We start from the raw sequence: 17040 nt of genomic DNA, 5'->3' as shown, positions 1-17040 counted from the left end.
TTTGTGCCATTGAGCCGAGAAGAATAATATTATTCAATAGATTCAAAACTGGTGAAACTGGCCTGAAACTGTTCCCCCCAAATCCACTGCAAATGACATGCATAACATTACTCGAGATGAGCACATGGTCCCTGTACCATTTCATTTGTTTTTGGCAATGTGTCTGCTGGCATATGATAAGTAATGGTTAAAAACCTAATCCGACAACACCTTTTTCCTTGGAAAAAATCTAACATACTTTCGTTTTTTTTCAGGGTGATTGGTTCGCTCTCCAATTCTAAAGAATTCGCACAACACTATAGCTGTCCGTCAGGCACCCCCATGAATCCTGTGAAAAAATGTGAGGTGTGGTGAGGTGGCGAGATACACGTGTATTATACTTGCGGTAAAGATGTAAAAAGGGGAAAGTGGAAAGAGGGAAGAGGGAAGTTGAAAATGGAAAAATATTGATATCTGAGGAAAGGCCTGGTGGTGATTTTCAGCAACGGGTAGCAAATGATCAATGATCGATTTTAAAACAAGCCTGACAAGTCAGCCTCTTGTAGCTACTTTTACTGCCAGTACCTTGGGTACAAAGCTTGAGCCTGCATTGTAGGCATTAGGGTTTTAAGAGTGGAGGGGGATCAATGAAGGTTTATCTACCTGGGGGGGGGGGGGGGCAAGGACTCTTGTGGTTTGGCTCCCGCTGTTCAACCACTTCTTAGATGTTTCTTGGTTGTAATTGGGACGACGTAATGCCATGTATTCCGCCATACATCATGACGTCATTAGAAATTTGGGTCCATAGTACATGAAGCATGCCTCATGACACTTAGGATTGAAATATTGGTTCATTGTTGTGAAGTTAAAACTTCATCTCCTTTGCGGAGCAGGAGGAGGTGCTTTGCGGCAGACGTCATCAGCCCTTGGTGGTCAAATAGAAAAGTCAGAATTTGAGGACAGGTAGCCTGACAACTCGGCAAGAAAAATCTCAAGCTGAGTACTGCACTTAGGGTGTAAGGTGTTAGAAATGAGTATACCAAGGGATGGGGTCAGTGAAGGCCTATAAATCTTCACTACATATGGGGGAGGGGATAGCTAGTGGCAGCATGGTCATGTCAGCTGCTCATTACATTGGATGACTTGACTCAAATATGGTATGGGTGTGCAAGGTATAAGTGGTTTTAACAGCTCATGTTTTATTTGAACCCAGCTAGTAATTTTGTGCTAGGTTTCAGGGGTTTGGTCTTCAAAAACAAACAAATTCAAATTCACTATTGCAATGAAACTGTATGTCAATACCTGCAGCCTTTATCAAACCAAGGGATTATGAGTTTTACCCGCAGATGAGCTATTCTTTTATTGCTCATCGCAGCGATAATTGTCAGGTCAGAGTGACATAATTTGCACAGTGCTTTATAGAACCTGTGTGTATTCTAATTTGTCGGTATGATTCTGCATGTTGTCTGTTTGATGATTGTTAATGCCATTGGTGTACAATGTATTTACTAGTGGCACAGGAAATAAGAAATAAACAGTGCCGCTGAACAGTAACCAGACGTACAGAAAGATAAAAAATTTACCTGTCAAAGATATTTATTACAGTGTACACAACATCACAGTCGAAATTTTGTCCTCAATTCAATGCGTACTTTCATAACTGAAAAAGCCCAATTTTTGCCTGCATATTATTTCAGGGGATTTTGAGATTAAACTCGATTTGTGAGAAAAAAATGGCAAATATTTATTTTTTATTCGAAAAATAGAAAACCAAAATAGGAACAGTCCGAATTTTTTTTAACATTTTGAAGTTTACAGTATTGATGTACACTCACATGAATGACTAAAAAAGAGAAAGTACATGTACTTGGTATCAGGAAAAAGATATTCAGGTTACTGTTTTGATTCAGAAGGTCTGTGCAGGTCGATGGGGGTAGATCGCTGTGGTTTTGCCATAAAGTAGTCCACGTTAATTTTGAAGAGTTAATATGAGTTGAAATAAATCTGCCAGGAAGGAACTTTGCCCTTTGTATAATTGGTCAAACCAATTTTGTTAATTGGATAGCGGATGAGGATGAAGTTTTATCTTTGTCAGTGGAAGGAAAAAATGAAAGTAAACCTCACATGACTATATTACAAGAGGTCCATGTATTGTGAATTAACCGTGTCAGCACACTTGATTCCATCCGGATTTCTTCGTTTCTCTGTTTCTCTGTTTATTAATACCCCTTGTCTCGGACAATATTAGGCCATTTCCCTGGATGCATACTTACTTCCTCAATTGGGAAACATGCCTTAGGAAAAGTCGTTTGTAGAGGATGACATGATTCTTGTCGACAGTGACAAATTTCCAATTATGGTATCTAGGTCATTAGACGATTTGTCGATACTTATTCTTATAACTCGAAAAAGACTAGTGTTTTTATGCAAATTTCATTTTTATTTGTGTCGACATGTGACTTTTGGTGCTAGTCAGTGGGTGTATCAAAAAAAAGTTTTTTCAACTTTGGGGAAAAAGGTTTGTAGGTGATCCCGCTATCCAAGTTACTAAATTTGTGTTGCCTTATATTAGATATATGAAATGTACATACAATTGTAGAAGTGGTTTGTACATATAGTGGAGTTATGAGAGTTACTGCTTGAACAGCACTAATGATGAATGCAAAGTTCTTGTGAAGAGGGAACTACAAATATGTACAGTAGCACCTCTCTATTAAGGACACCCTCGGGACTGACAAGTGCAGTCCTTAATAGAGAGGTGTCCTGATTAAAGTCAAACAGAATGGAAACAAAATTTGGGACCAAAACTAGTGTCCTTAATAGAGAGGGTGTCCTTAATAGAGAGGTTCCACTGTACATCCAAATATGTGTTCAAAATGTTGGTAGAATGATTGTGCTCATTTTGTGATGCACACAACAACTGCCCTCTCACAGGAACTCTGTAAGCTACATAAGTGGCGATCGACATTATTGCACGCTTCTCCTCCTGTCAGAGTTATGAAGTATGGTTTCAAGAGTAAATATATAAATATATATAAATCTCATTTGAAATCAACTGCAGTCAAGAATGCTTAAGTGACAACCTGGTTTGGATCTCGTCAACATTAATGTCTGAGGTGGGGTATAGAGGTCAGTAGTGACACCAGTAGGGCAGCCACTTTGGATGTTGGCCCCTTCTGACATCGCCCAAGAAGTGCGCCACCTATAAAGAATGTCTCCGCTGATGCTGCCACTTTTCGATACCTCCATTTTGGCTCCAATGACGAGGCATGCCGGGCGCATGACATCAATTTGACGTCCTGAATGGCATATATTCCTGTGGTGACGTCATCAGCATGCCATCACTAGAACTGTAGCTGTATATTCATTCAATGTGTGGTCACAATATATTTCATGTACATCATTGATAGCGTTGATTATACTCAAGATTTTAGAAAGTTATTGTTTCTTGAATGTTCTATATTTTGATATGTGTATATTACTCAAGTTTCATATTCTTAAAAATCTCTCAATTTTTGTTCCTGACCGTAGTTAATGTTCAAGTTTTTAGCGATTAAGATTCGAGGGATAGTTCCTTCGAGTTAGGGCGGTATTAGAATTCTAATGATTGATTGATTGATTGATTTTAATCATCAAAGTTGCAGTATATCTCGTGTTCATTATTGGCCCAATTTGTTCACCTAAAACTTGACAGTTAGAAGTGGAGTGCAAACTAGATTTGACCATTGTTATATTTGCATTCAAGATAGTTCAAAAGCTCGTGGTGAAGAGCCAGAAATTTAGAAATATGTATCAACAAAGAAAACGAGTTTTGAGACCAAGACGCTATACGACATCATCTATAGAGGGCAGCTCTGTGTTGCATCAGAAACTGTACACAAACATTACACCAACTGTCAGTGTACACTTTTGGAAGTATCACCTGTAGCACTGCCTATACAGGAACTATGTGACAAATGCCTTTAATAGTGATGGCCAAGAATGATTTGTGGGTAATCATCCAAGAAATTTATGACTCAATGTAGCGTGAAATTACTCTAGTTTCGCACGCCCAACGTCCATTGTGGTAAGCCAGTGTATGTGTACATTTTGGGGGCCCACGACGGGAGTGAGTTTCATTAGGCCTATACTTGATTGACTAGAAGCGTCAGTGACAATATCAGCTTGAAAAGAAGGCCTATAAATTACCCCATTACGGGCCTAGAAATGTGCACTATGTAAAGAGCTGGCTGGACGTTAGAAGTGAACAACTAGAGTAATTTGAAGGAAAAAAAATTCTTTTAGAATTTCTGTGAAATATCTAGCTTTTACCCTTAACTTTGTTAACTAGTTAATAAGTTTGTGATGATAAACTGGACGTTACTCAGCTGTTGCCATGGAAACGGCCTGTATCTCAGAATATGTATTTTTCATACAGAATCTTAGTGAAATGTGATAAGACTTGTAAATATAAATGATTGTTGTAATAAAATGGATGTATTTACATATAAAAGGCACCTTTTTATTATTTCTACCAGTGCAGATTGTCTCATGTTAAATGCTATTGTCCATCTGTCGGTTCCTGCCTTGGGTTTTACAGCTACAAGGTGTTACGAAAAACTTTGTCTACTTTTACATTTTGATACATTTGTTGAGAAATAATTTTCAAAATTTTCTCAATCACTTTTCAAAAATGTTTGTTCTGGATGAATATGAAAGAAGCAAAACAATTGTCACCCTCTCATAAACTACATTCTTAAACACCTGGGTTACAATGTGGTAGTGTTTATATGCACTGGGCCTCTTTGCTGCCGCCTAAAGTGGTGTTACCGCTTGGGTTAGTGCAAAATATGGAAACCATCAAAAAGCAGTTAAAAATCTGATTTCGTCGTTTAGTTATAGGTGTTTTAGAAGAGATATTGATACCTCGCTGTCAGTCTAGGTTGTCTAGCCGAATACCCTGAGGGTGGATCAGCCACTCCAGCCAAAACCTCTAAGAGACATCTTGATTTTGGCCAACATTTTATCCCCACCATAATTGGTCAGCAAACCAAACCTTCCAGTTGGTATCAATTCTTTAAACTCATAGTGACTTTAGCATATCCTCTCACAGTAGTATATGAAAATCACACTTTAAAACAGAATCCAACTGTTTTCGTCTAAATCAGCAGAATCCAACACAGAATCTAGGAGCACTTTGATTCTGTTTTAAAATGTGGATTTCATAGACCGGACCCGTTCAGGACTCTTGGAAAAATCAGTTCTGGCCGGTAAAAACAACGTAAATTCAAAAGTTCTCCTTCACGTTTGGTGGTAGCGTTCTCTCTCGAAATTTGAGGGCGTGGGAAACTATTATTAATCGGGGAGTAAGAAAAGATCGAAAGATGAAGATAGACAACAAAACGCTGTTTTTTGGATTATTATGTTTTTTAATACTACACATTTCCACCTCTAAAAGTTACATCGTATTACAGTATTATTCTATTCTAAAGTTTGTGCTAAAGACTTACTTCGTGTTGTAACATCAACATCTATTCTAAAGTTTTTTGGTCAAGTTTTCGCCTTGGCAAAGTTTACATCATCGAGATATAACATGTAGTTTGATAAAGTTTACTTCGAGTTACAACATCTATAAGTTTGTTAAAGTTACAAAGTTACATACATCTATTCGTCTAAATTATTCATACTAGTTTTGTTCTCCCCACCCGCCGCTTAATCTACTTCTTTTGCTTTGCTGAGGAGTTGTGGGAAAATTCGTGGCAGGAGAAAACAAGTGTCGTATATGTCCCGTTTTATCCCGAATTGCCTTTCTATGGTCGCCCTTCACCTTTATAGTATCACTGGACACCGCCTTGGTAAATGTTTCGTGTCCCCGGGTGTCTTTTCATTAAAACGTTCAGTTCGTGTTTGTTCATATTTATTTTTCTGCTCCTTTCACCCCGCCGTGACTGTAATACACGTTTCGATCGGCATCAATTTCCACGAAAGAATCGTATTCGTATAAAACTATGAGATTCACTGCTTCGGTGGTGGCCGTGGATAGCTTGATTTCCACTCCGACATCACCATTTTTTGCGAGTTGAAAAGCACTCGATCCCGCGTCATCCGGCGTTAAATTGAAGACGTACAAGGCATATCCATCCACATAGTCGTCTGGTGATATGTCGTTGCTCTTGTTGGCCGGCCACAACTTGCTCCCCCGAAAGAGCGTCATGTATCCATTCACCACATTTTTCGCGGTAAAATCCACCTTTAGTTCCCCGTACTTTAAAACAGAATCCAACTGTTTTCGTCTAAATTAGCAGACTCCAACACAGAATCTAGGAGCACTTTGATTCTGTTTTAAAATGTGGATTTCATAGACCGGACCCGTTCAGGACTCTTGGAAAAATCAGTTCTACACGTTTTAAATGCAAATGCCGCAAAAATTGGCAACGCATTTTAAACGCAAATGGACTTCCCATTTTCCGTTGCATTTGCATTCAAAATACACATGTATGTTGGTCTGAAAGACATTAAAATGGAAATTCCAGGTAACCGAACTGATGTTTTCCCCTTTTCCACTTACTGATCTACCAACGATATATTGTCTCCCTTACTTCCGCCCATACAGCTGAAGAAATGCAGGTTATTTTTCTGTACATTGCGCGCCTCACTTCATGGTCCATCTCACCCAAATTTGACTTTGAGCTGATTCTGCCGTATGCAATGTACATTCTCTCTATGCGAAAAATAATGTAGCACTAAGGCGAACCCGTTTTACACATACCGCATTTTCCATGGCTATACTGCGTTGTCAATATGAGTGGGATTTAGAAATATTGATTTTCAGGTTTCAGTGCAAGGCACACTGTGGTTTTTGAGCGAGACACAGAAATGCTTGTGCGATATCAGACCTTGATCGAGGAGCAGCGATGGCTAACTTATTACCATTTTGTGTACTACAATTATGCCATTTATCTGAGCGAGTATTAGTCGATCAGCTTCAGCTTGAAATAGACAGCATGATGTGGTTTTCGTCTTGCTCGTGACCTTTTGTTTCTCCATTTACAGCGCATTTTGTTGGCCAAACCTTTGTAGTAAACATCAATATATCATTTGATGACGAATTTATCTTGCTCGCGGCCTTGAATTCCTCCATTTAACATGATTTAGTTGGCAAAAGGAACAACACCCCAGCTTCGTAATCATCAATATATCATTTGATGACAATTTTATCTTGCTCGCGGGAATGAAATCCTCCATTTAACATGATTTAATTGGCAAAAGGGAATCACACCCCAGCTTCGTAATCACCAATATATCATTTGATGACAATTTTATCTTGCTCGCGGCAATGAAATTCTCCATTACCCATGATTTATTTGACATAAAGCGAACATTAGCTCTAATTAAATCTCGGAAGAGCCCCTGAATGCAGATCGAGACCTTGACACGATTCTTTGCTCGCTCTAAACCAATGGTGATCGGTATTTTTGTGGACGTCACAGAATAATCTCTTCTAGCCGAAGTATCACCAACGCCCCAGAGCTCATTTCGCTCATTTCCCTCTGGCGCGGTTGAACGTTCTGAAAGATTTCCCCCCACTTTTATCGTTCGTTATTTACTGGAGCTGCTGATTTGCGGAAAGTTAGATGTGATTTATTAGGGAAGAGTATCAACAACGAGTAAGTAAAACATTTTTTCCCCTCAGAATCTGTGTCATTGGAGGATATTAGACGCGTGCCAAGTCACACAGTCCCCAGTTTTCAATTATTATTATTCACACCGCGTGTTTTCTTCTTCCTAGTGTATTTAATAGTAAAGGACCTTCATTTTCGAGTAAGTATCGCAAAACCTTTCTCCTCTTTCCTTTTTTTTTGGAAACTATTCTCCGTGCAGAAATTATACTCTACTCACAAGCTGCGGGATCCTTCTTATTTCCTGGTGTAATTGTAACCTTTTTTTTTTTTCTGCAGGAATTTCTCTTATTGATCGATCGATCGTCGAATAGTTCTAATCCAAAAAACATTCCTCTTCCAAGTAAGTTAAATATTTTTTCTCAGAAAACTGATGCAGCGGAGTCTTTGCAGAATGAACGGTCTAAGATTTTTCAGAAAAGATGAGTTTTTTCATTCTTAAATCAATAATTAACTGCAAACTCGGACAAACGCTTATAAATTTCGATAAGCCACCCGGACGGGAGTTGTGCGTAGACTTAGAAAATGTTTTCGGAAATAAGCGACTTATCTCTCGAGTAAAACTTTTAAACGGGTGGGCTTTTCGCCAATTCATCGATTTCACTATCGGTGTTTCAAAATCAGGGTTTCTGTCAATCTATATTGTCAAAGATTTTGAGTATTGGTTGCTCGGACCAGGATTCAAGCGGATTTTACGATTCGTCGAAGCTAGGGTGTCTTGTTTTTCTGAACGTATGAAGGATGCCCCAAAAACGACAATTTGTGAAAAAATCCGATTCAAATCGAGAGATGCCGTTTTTAAACTGATACAAGGAGGTTTGAGTTTTGAGAAGAATTCACCACAAGCAGTGTGGTTTAAACAGTTGATCAGGGTTTTTGTGAAATCTAAAGAAGATGCAGTATTACTAGCTCTCGAGGAATTTTTTCACGAATTTACCGCCGAAACAGGAATTTTAGTGTTTATTCAACGCCCATTCGCCTCGGAAATCCCGGACTTACTAAGAGGTATATATTTTTTACAACGTCATCATAATCACTCGGCCTCTGGAGACAAAAAGTCTACAGCAATTATTCGATTTTTCAATAATGCCGCTTTATCTGGGACTGTAAACGGGAGTAGCTTAAACTTAATCAGGCTTTTATCGAGAAAATTTTTTCAATTTTGCAGACATTACGGCGAAGCTGAATCTCGATTCATTTCAATTTGCAGTCTGTTGCACAAGTGTGCTCCGAAGACGACTCGGTCATCAATCAAGGCGCGAGGACCGAAGAAGCAGCCCCCGTCCTGATACCGGCCCCTACAAGCGGTACTCGGCGAGAATCGATCCAAAAACGTAAAAGGGATGGTGGAGACGATGATGATGAGGCAGATGAAGATGATTTAAACGACGAACGGCGGCCCGCGGAGGACCCCGCGACCATGAATGCTAAAGAAACCCCAGCCCTCGCTACAATTAGTGCGCCGGATGCTCAGCCACAGAAAAAAAAGAAGAAAAAGCGAAGAAAGGACCATGATCATCAGTCCGTCCTATGTACAGTCGAGGGATCACATCTTCAAGTGAGTATGCGGGCCTATTCCATTATTTTGGTAGGAACCTGTAGTATTAAGCATTCAGTATGCGTCGCACAGCCCTTAACGCTGCTTTTTTTGGTTCTTTCTTGCGCGCGGGGATGAAAATATCTTAACAACTATAATCTTTTATTTCATTTTACAGACAGTGCCGCGAGTGATGCGTCTCGAGGAAGGACCGACCATTGCTTTAAAGGAAGTAGCCACCACCCCCGCCCCAGTCGGTACAAATGATGTTCATCATCAGAAAAAGAAAAAGGCCAAAAGGGCTAGGAGAGTAGAGCAACATCATATTGTTGAAGAAGATGGTGAAGGGCGATTCACAAACTCGGAGACGAAACATCTCCCTCAGGCTAAGGCCCAACACGCAGATTCGCAGCAAGCGGAGAAGGAACGACCGTGCGCTCCATCACCGTCGCCAGTCGTCTGCAGTATCGTCGACGGCGGTGAATCTCATCGTCAAGTGAGTATAGGCCAAATTCCGTTTTTACGCTGCTAAACTCAAATAATATTCGTTCTTGATTTCAAAACCGGGTATTTCTTATGCCCCCGTAGATCCGTTTGAACTTAAATAAAATCGGCAAACAGAAGATACACCTTTCAACATATAGATTTCTGTTTTGTTAATACAATATCATTTTCTTATATTCTATCATGTTTTTTGTTGTTGCTTGATTCTGCAGGTCTGTACCCCGTCGACGAAAAATAAGAAAACTAAACCCGAAAGAAATGAGCATCGGGCTTCAACGAAAAACCGAGTGCGTGATAAAGAATCCTCTCAATCAAAGAAGAAGAAGTATCGAGAGGGTCAGCAACCCTCGCGCAGAAAATGTTCCTCGCCCGTTATACAAGTGCAGGGATGTGGGGTGGCCACACCACAGGAAGTCGTCTCAAATACATCGTTTGATACGGATCCACCCAGCACTAGCGAGGATGATAACAGCGAGCAGGGCGAGCGAGCAGACTTCAACAGTTTCTTATGCCAAGAGACGGACGCTGCAGAGGAGGGGACCTTATTTCATCGTCTCCGGGCTCGTACTAACCTAGCACTATCCAAGGCTGAACTCAACGTGACTCGGTTTCTTTCCAATCACTACTCATTTTTATATTCTAATCTAACAAATGAAACGGGACGGGCTAATTTTAGGGAATATTTTCACGCAGGCTTTGAACATTTTATTGAGCTAATTTTAGAAAAAGAAGTTCAACACAAGGTTTTCGTACGCTCTTCAGAGTACGCGAAACGCGTCAATAAGGCTCAGTGCCTAGAAAGCGAGTACGCCCGAAAACAAGAGGCTATCGCTCTTGGCGAAAAGGCAACACAATTCATGGATGAGGCCCTAATAAAAGTTAAAGAATTTCGCACAATTGTGCACTCGGCAGTAGAAGACTATACCAAAGACATAAACTATACAATGTTAGATAGGGCCGCGTTTGATGCGGAGGTTCAGTCCGCAAAAGATCTGACCAAAAAGATTTTTGCTCCCGTACTCAAAGCTCAACGAGTTTACGAGAATGAAGGGGAAAAAGGGCAATGTTTTGGGTGTGCCGAGAGAGAACTTAAATTTAAAAGTAATGATAAGATCCTCGGGAAATGCCTGTTTGTTTCTCGGTTGCCAAGAGAACTAAGGCAGCTTGAAATATTCCCTAAAACCGAGAAAGAACGTGAGAATGAGGCTCGTCTTCGGCGAGAGAAAATCGATTTAAACGGTCCGGAGCAGGGCGTCCGAAAACCGACCTTGCCCGGTAAAATCCCGACTGGAGGTAAGCGGTCGATGATCGGCATCAAGAACATCAAATGACTATCATCAAAAACGGGCTCACGGTTGGAAACCGAATTGGCTTCGGGTTTACGCCGGAAATATCCCTTTCATCCGAGAAGGGTGGCTTCGCCCGTTACCCGAAAAATTGGCCCCAAGATTTTTAGGAAATACGCCTCGTTAGATCAGATACGAACTGTAAGAAGATCTGTTTTCCAATTCGATCGAGTGCTGCATTCTGCGGCCAAAACATTAAACTATAAGATTCCACAGTTTGTGGAGGAAAACTTTAAATGAGGCGCTCACGTATATTAGGCCTACATGAAACTTCACTAAATGTTAGATTTTTTTCAGCGGACCTCCCATTTGCTAATGGGAATTTGCTTGGTACGTTCAATAAATGAATAAGAACGAAATACTCCTCCCATTTATTTGATAGTTGTGGTTCATTTTTTTTTTGCATGAGAACCGGGTTGTTATAGTTTTTGCTCTACAAGAGATGACCCGCGTTGGATGTTGTTTAGTACGGAACTATAGTAGTAAATAGTCATATGAGGATGCGTCTTGCTGCCAGGAAGCAAAAGTCTGATTGTAGGAATCCTGTTAAATTAAGTAAATTAACAGAGGTTTACGCTCTGCATCAAGAGTCACCCAGCTTATTCCCTCCAGAGACGCGAATCCGGTACGACGAGAAACACTTTGGTCACGCGGCGGCGGCGGCGGTGGCGCTGTATTGTGGAATAGCCTGCCTGCAGTCATACGTCGATTGGACAATTTGTCTCTCTTTAAAAAGGCGGGTTAAGCGTCAGCTTTTCCGAGAGCATTTTCAAATTGATAACTTCTTCTCAGTGGTAAAGCGCCTTTGAATCATTCTTCTGAAAAGGGCGCTTTAAAAATAAGGTATATACATTATGTACGCGGTACACCCATACAATCATACTGTTAGCTTTAGCCGTTTATCGTCTGCTCGAAGCTAAAACTGTCTCTCTTATTTTTGCAGCAAGATGTTCCACTGCGCACTCTATAACGAAAAGTTATCTGTTAGTGAGTTGGAGATGCGCAGGGCGGAAGACTCCGCTACCGATTGGTTTGGAGAGGAGACTACAAAAGCGGAAGCCTTGTGGAGCGCCATTTCTTTCCGGCGCAGGGAATACGTGGAGTATCTTCTCGACGAGGAGTCTATCCACGATTCCCTGGCCCCGCGAGGACGCGGCGCTGTCATTTTATTCAACCTGGTTTCGGGAGGAGGGGGGCTGGACGAGTTGATAGTTTTATTTTGTCGTAGAGTGCGGGAGGCGCAAATCGACCTCAATTTCAACGCTACGGCCGTTTATCCCGCATTTTTTTCTGCGTATTCGAGAAAAAGTATTCTCCTGCAGGCGATTCTGTTTGGGGGTCCCGAGACCTTTAAAATCCTACTGGACTACGGGACGGATCCCGAATCGTCTGTCCTAATCGGCGGGTTGGAATTTATCCTCCTCCCCGACACGGATTTTCAAGAATATTTTCTCTCGGAAACCGCCTCTGCCGTGTTAAATTTGACTCATAGATGGTGTAGGCAACCGATGAAAGAACGAGAAAGCATGATTTTTCGGCTCTTGAAATTTGGCGATTTTATGCTTTCGATAGATAAAGAATCTGCTTTATCTATCCAAAATTTACTTAAAATTTGTTTTGAGAGGCTACCCAGTGAGTTTTTCGCAGCGCTGTTGAGCTTGAAGCGCCTGGTGAAGAATCGTAGCGAGTCGCCCCCAAGTCTTCTCCGGCTCGCTCGATTCTCCATCAGGAATCGACTGCAGCAGTTGCATCCTGCTGATCAGCTGATATCCACCAGCGCTGCGGAACAGCTGGGCTTGCCTCTCTATCTCAGAGATTTTTTAGCACATAAATTGATTCCGGCCCCCCTTTGAAGTAGTTAGTTAGTCAAATTATTTAAAATTTTATTTGAAAGCCCCGTAATCTATTCGATTCTTCGGTTTGCTCACAGGGGTGGTGTAGAATCGTATTATGAACATTTTTATCTTCATCAGAACTGAACAACAGTTGTATTTTATATATAATAATTTGATAGTGTCCATTCAGGGACACATCATTTTCTAGTTTGAAATTATTGTATAAGCGTTGATAGAACCTTTTTCGTAGTAGATCGAATAGAGAAGAATAATATTGTCTAGAATAATTTTAAAAGCCCCGTAATCTATTCGATTCTTCGGTTTGCTCACAGCCGGGGTGGTGGTGTCGAATCCCGGGGTGGTGTAGAATCGTATTATGAACATTTTTATCTTCATCAGAACTGAACAACAGTTGTATTTACTCTGGGAACGCGCTCAAGATCTAGAGCCAACCGAAAGGACCGCAAAGGGATTCGGTTCGACAGGGTTTTGATGTCGACATTCGAAAGAAGAAAAGTGTATTCCCAATCGATGTCTATATACTAGTGTGAATCTGATGACTACAAAGACCCTTCCTTCAATTGTCACTCGGAACATCTATACGTTTATGTCTATACCCTTTTAATTCGATTCTAGTCCAGGAGAAAGACATGGTGTTATTTTTAAAAGTGGACGCCGATCCCTCCTCCTGTGCTCAGCTGCTGGTGCCTGGATGTGGACAACTTCACCCCCCCAAGTGGCGCGTTTTCGTTCTGCCGACAAAAGTCAATGCCAGAGATCTGTTCATTTGCAATTGTGAGCTTGCTTTAGCAAAGGGGGCAGAATACGATGACAATTTATTTGAATTTGCATTTACTCAATATAGAAAATTCGAACTTGAACTTCATCCCCCCTTCGCGGCGGAGGTCTTGAAGAATATTAAGCAAGAACTACAGTCTAAAGAATTCGTTGAGTTTGATTTGCTCGAGGCAAACCTCATCCCCGCATACCTCAAGACGCTTTACGTTTTATCCAGAGCCGGCATGACCGCAGTTTGACTTTACAAATCACCCATTGAAATAATGTCTAAATCAGTGGATATAGACTGTTGCTGCGGACTATCTACCCCCAAATAGTTATCGGATGTCTTCAGGAGATGTCCCTTCGGACATTTATGTTCAGCTTGCGCGCCCAATAGTCCTTGTATTCGCAATCTGCGAGCAGGTTTTTCAAACGCAGCTTTCTCGAAAGATAGGCGACAGGAAGGAGAATGCGAGCTAGACGCTGCCACGTTCGATGCCCTGAAGGACATCTGGACACACCGGGTTGGGTCCAGCGGGGGGGAAAAACGAAAGCTTGGTTCTTAACCAATGTGAGCCCGGCCCTTTGAAGTAGTTAGTTTGAAATTATTGTATAAGCGTTGATAGAACCTTTTTCGTAGTAGATCGAATAGAGAAGAATAATATTGTCTAGAATAATTTTAAAAGCCCCGTAATCTATTCGATTCTTCGGTTTTCTCACAGCCGGGGTGGTGGTGTCGAATCCCGGGGTGGTGTAGAATCGTATTATGAACATTTTTATCTTCATCAGAACTGAACAACAGTTGTATTTAATATATAATAATTTGATAGTGCCCAGTCAGGGACACATCATTTTCTAGTTTGAAATTATTGTATAAGCGTTGATAGAACCTTTTTCGTAGTAGATCGAATAAAGAATAATAATATTGTCTAGAATAATTTTAAAAGCCCCGTAATCTATTCGATTCTTCGGTTTGCTCACAGCCGGGGTGTCGAATCCCGGGGTGGTGTCGAATCGTATTATGAACATTTTTATCTTCATCAGAACTGAACAACAGTTGTATTTAATATATAATAATTTGATAGTGCCCAGTCAGGGACACATCATTTTCGCCGGGTGAACTATAGCAACGTTGCAACGTCAAGGGCGCAACAACAACAAAAAGCCCTTTGTGAATACAGCGACTTGCCGTCTTTTGAGAGTCGCATCTCGGAAAATTAAGCAAGAAATATTATGGCCGCCAGAAACGACCCGCATAATGTCACTAATGTAGGTTTTGTGGTCTTGCCATCAAATACACCGGTAGCGGCTGGATTCCCTCAGAATAAAGCCAACAAGTTTGTTGTTCGGCTGCCGAAGCCCATAGATGTCAGCTTAATCCCGGGCGAAGTCGAAGTTGCATTGGTGGAAATTACATTCCCGCACAGCTGGACAGTGCCATTTCCCGCTCAACGTTGCGAATACAAGGTTGCCGTAGCGGACATAAGACAACCGCTTATACCGGCGACGACATTGACAGCCTGTCTCCCGGCCGGGCTACCCGTGCAGGATTACGGAACCGTAGAAGATTTAATTCAAGGCTTAAACGAGAGGCGACCCCGCCTTGAGAACTTACCGAATAGAATATGGGCCGGAAAATTCCGCCTGACAGCAACCGGGTTCGTGCAGCTAATTCTATTCGAGGGCGAGGCCGTAGAAATATCTACTCATTTAGCCGAAGCGTTGGGTTTTTCTCGAACCAAATTTTTTTTTAGCGAAGGAACGGTGGCCACGACCAAGGGACCCTTTGCCGAAGACAAATTGGTGGTTGGGGGCAAACGGCGAACGCAACGACCGTCGCGTTCTAAACGAAGCAAAGGAACTACCGCTAGGCGGACAAAGGACGCACCCTCGACCGAAGGACAAGGGCAAATACAAGGGGCGGCTGCGAGTCCTTCGACGGACGAGGCTCCGGTGAGCCCGGCCCGCTTGGTCACCGATAATCTGCCGCTCAACCAGGCGAAGCGATACTTGATCAAGGGAGACCGCAAGCCAAACTTGGAATTCAATGCGTACAACCTGTTCATCTACTCATCCATCGTCAAATCAACACCCGTGGGTGATGTATACACCCCGCTTTTGCGGAGCGTGCCCGTGGATCCGCGGAATCGAGGAAAGCAACTGAGCCACGCTTTCGTGCGGCCGCGATACCTTCCACTGAATGGGTCGTTTTTCAATGAAATCGATTTGGAAATACGCCACGAGACAGGTGAACCGGTCAAATTTCAGTGGGGGAAGGTACTTTGCACGCTCCACTTCAGACGCAGGCGAGCCGACAACTAATTTTGAGGAGAAAACATTAAGTTGAATTCTGTTAATAGTAGGCGGAATTACTAGTAGCTAGTCAGTGTAATGAGGGCGCTGTCAACGTTAAAACGGCAGTTTTTCAACTCGAAATTATCATCCTCAAAACAGTCTTGTGAATAGGCGCGCGAGAAAGGGAAACGGGAGACGAGAGGTATCATGTTTCGTCTGGAGAACATTTTTGGCCCAAAGGGTCGGACGGCCCAAAAGTATGTTTACGGGCCCCCGGTGCGATTACAGCATGATTTGCAAATGTTTTTAACGAAAGAAGCGCACCCGTTAATAGTAAATCAACTCAAGAAGATACTAGTCTCGAAGGGATCCGGGTCCCAAGCCTTTAAATATCACGTCGAACTGCGGGTGTTTTTCTCCAAATTGGTTCCGATGGCCCCCGGCCCCGGGGAAGACAACACCACAACAGAATTTGTGGAACATACGGCCGAACCGTGGTTTCGTACACAGGTGAGGAGCTTGCTCGTAGAACAAGGAATTGACGAACTGGTTACATCGCAGTTGGAAGAGATCTCTGGGAAAGTTGACGCCTATCATCACGAAGGTTCCGGATGGACTTTTGATCGAGTGCTAAGTCTTTGTCTGTATCTATCGGCATTCACTCCATTTCGCGGAGGCGGGCAGGCCTCGTGTGGTGACGCCAGACACTGTGGGTTGCCTCGAGATCTGCTCGGAAAGAGAGCCTGTGTCAGCCCCCCCAAATCAAAGGAGGACGTGTGTTTTCGCGACTGCTTATTGCTTTTTGAAAACGGGCGCAGTTGGAGCAGACCCCCGCCTCGATATAAACTTGAGGCTTGGTACACGAAGAGTAAGTTGAATTTTTCTGGCTTGAGCTTCCCGACGCCGTTAGCCCAAATGGCGTTTTTCGAGAGAAACAATCCGTCTCTTGTCCTGAGCGTTTTTGGAATCACCGCTTCAAAACGACCCAACAAGACTCCCCCGATTCGAATCTACTATTTGAGTAAGAATTTACCCAGTCAGCCGAGGGAGGGACAGTGTGTGGACTTGCTGCTGTTTCGAAATCACTACTTTCTTATCTCGAGTTT

The 17040-nt window shown here is 42.2% G+C and overlaps 1 protein-coding gene and 1 long non-coding RNA gene across 2 annotated transcripts in view; one reads left to right on the top strand and one right to left on the bottom strand.

Annotated features, from left to right (window-relative positions):
* Positions 1-17040, bottom strand: part of LOC135497090 (serine/threonine-protein phosphatase 6 regulatory ankyrin repeat subunit A-like) — a 94287-nt gene that overhangs the window by 28921 nt on the left and 48326 nt on the right. The gene's annotated exons all lie outside the window — the stretch shown is intronic.
* Positions 7513-12466, top strand: LOC135497092 (uncharacterized). Its single transcript, XR_010448763.1, has 3 exons — positions 7513-7625; positions 7917-7980; positions 11968-12466. It is a non-coding gene; the product is annotated as an uncharacterized LOC135497092 (long non-coding RNA).

This window comes from Lineus longissimus, chromosome 12 (genome assembly GCF_910592395.1).
Source record: "Lineus longissimus chromosome 12, tnLinLong1.2, whole genome shotgun sequence".
In the NCBI taxonomy this organism is placed as follows: Eukaryota; Metazoa; Nemertea; class Pilidiophora; order Heteronemertea; family Lineidae; genus Lineus; species Lineus longissimus.
This window is presented reverse-complemented; position numbering and strand designations above follow the sequence as displayed.